This window comes from Saprolegnia diclina (genome assembly GCF_000281045.1).
Source record: "Saprolegnia diclina VS20 unplaced genomic scaffold supercont1.77, whole genome shotgun sequence".
Lineage (NCBI taxonomy): Eukaryota > Oomycota > Saprolegniomycetes > Saprolegniales > Saprolegniaceae > Saprolegnia > Saprolegnia diclina.
The window spans coordinates 260897-267713 of NW_008246144.1; positions in this window are offsets into that span (position 1 = coordinate 260897).

Here is a 6817-nt window from a genome sequence, read left to right on the forward strand (position 1 = left end):
CCATTTGTAAAACCACCTCCTTTCTCTATATTATACTTAGACCAAGTCTACCGATCCAACTCGTTGAAGATACCTGCCCAATGGCAAGTCTCTTACGTCCCCGTCTTCAACTGAGATGGATGACCCGTCTGTCCTTCTTCTCGTGCATCGTGGCCGAAGCGTGGCGTCCCACCTTGGCCGCACGTTGTACGCGTCGGCGCGCGACCTCAGCAGCTTCCGTCCGTCGACGGGGTTGCTGCTTCGTCACGCGGCGTACCTTCCGGCTTGAGCCGGTCACGTCTTTCGGCAGGCGCTTGGCCTGGACGTGGCGCGCTTCGGAGGACGAGTCGGCGTCCTGCGCGTCTTCTTCATCTTCATCTTCATCTTCCTCTTCATCGTCCGTGTCCACTTCACCTGGAGTGACCCACGCGGGATCGTTCTCCATGACAAGGCGTAGCACCCGACCTGGCAGCTTGCGCTGCACCTTGTTGCTCTTCTTGGTCGACAGCGCCTTCGCCATGGCGCGCTTGACGTCGATGACGCCGATCGCGTCGCGGAACTTGTGGAACCGCACTTGATCGACGGCCTTGGTGAAGAGGTCGGACATGTTGTCCGCACTGCGTACGGCGCGAATCCGAAGCTTGCGCTTCTCGACGTATTCGCGGCAGATGAGGTGTCGCACTTCAATGTGCTTGGAGCGCTTGTGCGAGCCGGGCCGTTGACACAGCGAGACTGCACCGCGGTTGTCGATGAGCAGCATGGACGGGTTGTGCGTGAGGTGTGACTCCTCGAGCAGTTGTTCCATCCAGACGATGTCGCGGGCCGCCGTGCTTGCTGCAACCGTCTCAGCGTGTGTCGAGCTGGACGCGATGTTGTCTTGCTTGAAGCTCTTGGCGGCAATCGTCTGCCCGTTCATCTGCGTGACGTAACCCGTGATCGACCTGCGGTCCTTGATGTCGTTGGCCCAGTCGGAGTCGCACCACCCTTCGACGGTGATGCCGTCGTACGTCCGAGCTTCTTCGAGGTCGTACACCAGGCCGTAGTCGATCGTGCCGACAAGGTACCGAAGCACCCGCTGAGCCATCGCCCAGTGCGTGTGCGTGTACGTGTTGAGGTACTTGCCGAGCGTCCGGACCGCGTTGGCGAGCTCGAGGCGTGAGCCCGTCACGAGGTACTGAAGAGCACCCACGAGGTTGCGGTACGGGTACGCGGCCTTGTCGATCTCCTTCTGTTGACCTTCTTCGAGATCGGCCGACTTCTCGGCACCGGGAGTCTGCGGCATGTCCGTCGGGTTCATGCCGGGGTTGCCGAACTTGGCGATGATGTCTTCCGTGTAGCGGCGCTGCGAGAACGAGAGTAGCTTGCCCGGGACGTAGTTGATCTCGACGCCGAGCAAGTACTTGAGCGGGCCGAGCTGCGTCATCTTGAACTTGGCGAGGAGCGCCTCGATCACCGGCGCGGTGTGCACGTCTTCGCCGAGGATGATGAGGTCGTCAACGTAGACGGTCACGAAAATAATGTCGCGGTCGTCTTCTCCTCCCACTGTTTTCGTGTACAGGCCGTGATCCTTCTCGTTGCGCGTGAAGCCGAGGCCGACGAGAAACTGGTGCAGCATCGAGTTCCACTCGCGCGGACCTTGACGCAGGCCGTAGATGCTCTTGAGGAGGAGACACACCCATTTGTCGCGTGGGTAGTTCGGGTCCTCAAAGCCATCGGGCTGCTCCATGAGGAGGACGTGGCGCCGGTCGAGCGTCGCGTTGAGAAACGCCGTGATAAAGTCGTACTGGCGCAGCGACCAGCCGCGCATTGCTGCGTACAGCAAGATTGCACGCAGCGTTTCAAACCGGATCACGGGCGCGAACGTCTCGTCGTAATCGCGACCAAAGACTTGTTCGAAGCCCTTAATGACGAGACGTCCCTTGTAGCGTAAGGAGCGTCGTGCGTTGAGCACCTTGAGCTTGAGCAGCCATCGGTTGCGCAAGACCTTGCGATCGGGCGGGCGCCGGACGAGGCGCCACGTGCCGTTGGCCTTGTGCGACTCGATTTCTTCCTTCATCGCTTCGATCCACTTGTCCGCGTCGGGCGAGGCGCGCACCTCGTCGAGCGTCTGCGGCACTTCCTTGTCCGTCTGCGGTTGGTCGGTCAGCAGCACCATACGGTCCGGCTTACGGCGCGCCGAGTCCGATCGCCGCGGCCGCGCGTTTGCACGTGGTAGCTGCCGCGGTGGCGACCGATTGCGCTTGCGACGTCGCGCACCTCCCACAGCTTGGGCGGTGCCAGCAACGTCCTTGGCTGAGCGCAACGTCGATGGATCTTGATCGAGTATGATGCGGCGTCGGGACGTCCCCGTAATGACGGCGGAGACATCGACCGACGTGTCGTCGTCTTGGAGAATGGTGGGCGCGTCGTCTTCATCTTGAGGCGGCGACGCGTCGGCATCCTCGTCGTCGTCGTCGTCTTCGTCGCTTGACGACGGCGTGTCTTCGTCGTCCCCGTCATCGGAGGCGGCGAGGTCGACGAGCGGCACGTACGACTCGGGAATGTCGACCACCGGGAGGTCACAAAGTGGCAGCTTCGAAGGCACCGGCTCCGTGGACGTGCCAGCGGCAAGCGCGAGCAGTTGGCGTACGTACTTGCCGTCCACGGTCTGGTCCTCGAACGACCTTGTGTTCTTGTAGCGAGCGAGATACACCTTGCCGTCGCGCAGGCCGAGCAAACGGTACCCGCGCGTCTCACCGTCGTAGCCCAGAAAGATGCACGCCAGGCCACGGTGCGAGAGCTTCGAGCCACGGTACTTGCGACCAATGTGCTTGATCATGACACAGCCAAACGGCCGTAGGTGCTTGATCGTGGGCGGCTTGCCCTTGAGAGCTTCGAACGGTGTGCGGCCACCAAGTGGCTTCGTGCCCGTGCGGTTGTACGTGTAAGCAACGTACTGCGCGCACTCGCACCACAGCTCGTCCGGCAAGCCAGCGGCCGTCAACACGGCCCGCACCTTGTCGATGATCACGTAGTTGATCTTCTCCACGAGCGCGACTTCTTCGGGACTGTACGCGTGCGTCACTTGCTGCGTAATGCCAATCTTGCACGTTTCCTTGACGCGCTTGTTGTTGAACATCTTGTCGTCGTCGCTCGAGATGATCGCAATCTTGCGGTGGTACATGCGCTGCACCGCAAGCACGAACTGGATCAACGTCTCGATGGCGGCCGCCTTCTGGACCATCGGCAGGATCCAGACGAAGCGCGTGCCCTCGTCGATGATAGCGAGGTAGCACGTGTTCATGCCGGCCGACACCGTGCCCGAGATGAAGCCAATGTCCACGATGATCTTGTGCAGTGGGATCTTCGTGCGCTCGGGCTTCGTGTTGTGGGACATCCGTTTTTGCTTGGCGAGCACGCACGAGAGGCAGTCGGCCGTCGACTGCAGCTCGCGTGTGGGCACCGCCATGCCAAAGGCGGCGCCACTCTTGGCCATGGACTTGATCACATCCATGTTGGCGTGCGCCAAGCGGTTGTGCCACAACCGCAGTTTGCTCTTCTTCGACGGTACGACGGCGCCAGTATAGAGGACCTTGGCGTCGCCGTCGCGCGGTAAGACGCGCGCCCGCAAACGGTAGAACCCGTCGCGGAACTGGAAGACGAGCTTGAGCTCGGTGCTGTGAAGCGTCATGGTCAAGTTGTCGGCCGATATCGAGGCCAACAAACCATGGTCTTCGCGGAGGCGCACTTGGCTCAAAATGTTGACGCGAGAGGCCGTGTCGAGGTGCATCTGCAGCTCCACGTCCGTTGCAGTGCCCGACAATGCGTCCGGGAACGCAAAGCTAGCGGCGCCGCGGCGCTGCTGGGACGTGTTGCCGTTGAACCACGTCACCTCGTGCACGTGGCCGTCAAACGACTCAAACGCGTGCTCGTGGCGGCAGATGTGCGCCAGCGCAGCGTTGTCGAGGATGAACTCGACGTCGTCGCACCCGTCCGGCATCGCATCCGCGCTTGTATCGGCTACGTCGACGGCCAGTACCGGCGCGTCAATGTAGTACAAGCTTGACCCTTCCTTCTGGACAAAGCGCCCGCCTTGGGCCCACGGGGAGCCCTTGCCCTTCTTTTTCTTGAGCGGGATGGCGGGCTCGTCGCGACCACGCTTGTTCTTGGTGCAGTGGGCCGCGATGTGTCCGGTGTTGTTGCAGTTGAAGCAGCGCGAGTCGCCGCGACCGCCGCGGCTTCCACGACCGCCGCGACTGCCACGTCCGCCGCCTCGGCCGCCGCCACCCATGTAGCGTGTAAAGTTGATGTCCACGCTGGCGGCGCTTGGCTGCAGAAGGCCGGCACGCTTCTTGACGGCATAGTCGGCGCCAAGAGCGGCGTAAACTTGAATGGCCGTTGCGTCGGCACGGTTCGAGATGTGCCCGGACGTGTCCAAAATGCCCATCGTCGCGCGGACGATGTGACGCTTGCGCATGTCGTCGTCCATCGGCTCACCCATAGCCGCGACGTAGTCGAGCTTGGCGAGGAACGACGTGAGGAACTCATCCCACGGTTGCGCCGGGTCGTAGCGCAGCGTGTACACCTCGGACATGAGCGTGTCACGCATTTCTTGCGGGATTTGCGCGTACTTGCTCTCCATGTACGCATACTTTTCGGCCGCGCTGGGTAGCAACGCGCACTCGCTGCGTGTGGCCTCGTCGAGTGACGGGACGAGCAGCATCAACGCAGCGGAGTCGCGAGCGCGGTAGAGAGCAAGCGCTTCCGGATCGTCGGCTCCGGGAACCTTCTCGTCGCCCGTGACGAGGTCCCAAAGGCCGTTGCCAGCCATGATGGACTGGAGCGACGAGCGGTAAGCGAGGTAGTTCTTGCCGGTGTACGGCGGCACCGTGCCACGAGTTCTCGGCACCTTGACCTTCGGCACGTCGGGAACGGCGACGTGAGTCAAGATGGTCGTGGCTTGCGGTGTCCGGTCGGCAGTAGACGGCGCTCGATCGTCGGGGGACGGCGAGCGATCGGCAGCGGGAAACGGCGCTGCACCGCCAGCGAGAAACGGCGCTGGGTCGGTAGCGGGGTTGCGAGGCGCGGGAACGGCGCGTTGCTCGACAACCACAAAATCGGGCTCTTCAGGACGCACGGCCGGGCCATAATCGACGGGAACGGCGCCGTGGCCGGTCGTGCTCGTAAGGTGTTGAAGAAGCGTCGTGATGAGCTCGCGTTGGGCACGGCTCTCGGCGCGCTGGGCCTCGTTGTCAGCCACGAGGGACTTGACGATGTTGACGAGGTCACCCGAGTACGGCGGGCGGCGCGGAGACACGAGAGGCGTAAGTGTGCCCATGAGACTGCGCGGCTCGAGTGGGATGTCGAGGGAGCCGAGGTCGGACGTCGGCGGAGAGTTGGACTTCCGAGTATCCGAGGGCGTGGATGGGCTGTCCACGACTGGCTCTTCTTCCACGACACGCTCCTTCTTCTTCTTCTTGGACTTCTTTGCTTTCGTCTCGAGAGACGGATCAGCGTAATGAGGGCTCATGACCTTAGAGACTTGGAAAGGCACTTGTAGAGGCGTCAGGCAAGACAAAGCACAAGATAGCGTTGCGGCGCGTGAATGCGGGCAAGGCAGGTGGAAACCAAAGGCTGTCCAAAGTTGGAGTGAGGCCCTTCGGGGCCAGCCATTTGTAAAACCACCTCCTTTCTCTATATTATACTTAGACCAAGTCTACCGATCCAACTCGTTGAAGATACCTGCCCAATGGCAAGTCTCTTATTTGAAAATGGAATCGCTAAGGTTTGGCACATATATAAAGAACGCTGTGGAGAGCACGGAAATCGATTTGTGTTAACGTGCGAGGCGTACAGTGGTAGCGAGACGAGACCCAAGATGCGCGTCAAACTAAGATCGTAGTGCCATCTGAGAGTCTAGACTTAGATCGTAGTTCCATCTTAGAGGCATGACGCACTCCAAACTAAGACCGTAGCGCCATCTGAGAGTCTAGACTTAGATCGTAGTTCCATCTTAGAGGCATGACGCACTCCAAACTAAGATCGTAGCGCCATCTTAGAGGCAGGACGCTACGACACCAACGCTACTTGCCGACAACATCACGTTTGAAATGGAATCGCCCAAAGTTGGTACTAGTACGGTGCTAGAAGACACTTTGGAGAGCAGAGCAGACCGCGATTTGTCGCGTCGTGTGTCATCGCTGCAGGCCTATACGCGGGCAATGCTCGATCACAGATACAAAGCGCTCTTGAATCGTTAACAAGCAAAGAACCGCATTGGCACGCCGTAGTCTTCGTCTTTTGCACTTGTGGCGTCGACCTCCCCTTTCAGTGGATCAAGATTGTGATTCCCGGCAATATATATTCAAATACACAAAGACTTCGCATACGTAGCGCTACGCCTGAATGCGTGGGAGTTGGCTCCAGCACTTGGTCGTTGGGAGTGAGCTGCGTACGTCATAATGAAGATAACGCGGAACACGTTCATATATACATATATAAATAGAAAACTTCATACCTCGATTTGAGCAATGTCGTTGATAACTCATCGGGTTCGCGCGCGCGGCGTACCCACACGCATATCACTGTACTCATGGACGTGGAGGCGTGGTCGACAACTGGTATTGAGAAGCGAGCCCCAGGACGTTCGTGTCATCGTCGACTTGACGTTGGCAGCGATATACACACAAAATATGCATTTCCGTGCCTCACATCTGAAGCGCGGCAACTCAAACGCAAATCTCTCACGCAGGTAGTGTTCCCGACGACTGTTATCACGTAAACTGACTAACGCCGTTTGCTTCCGTGTTGGTGCCAAATGCGCCTCCATCAACTCTGCCGTACTTCTAACGTGTGCAGC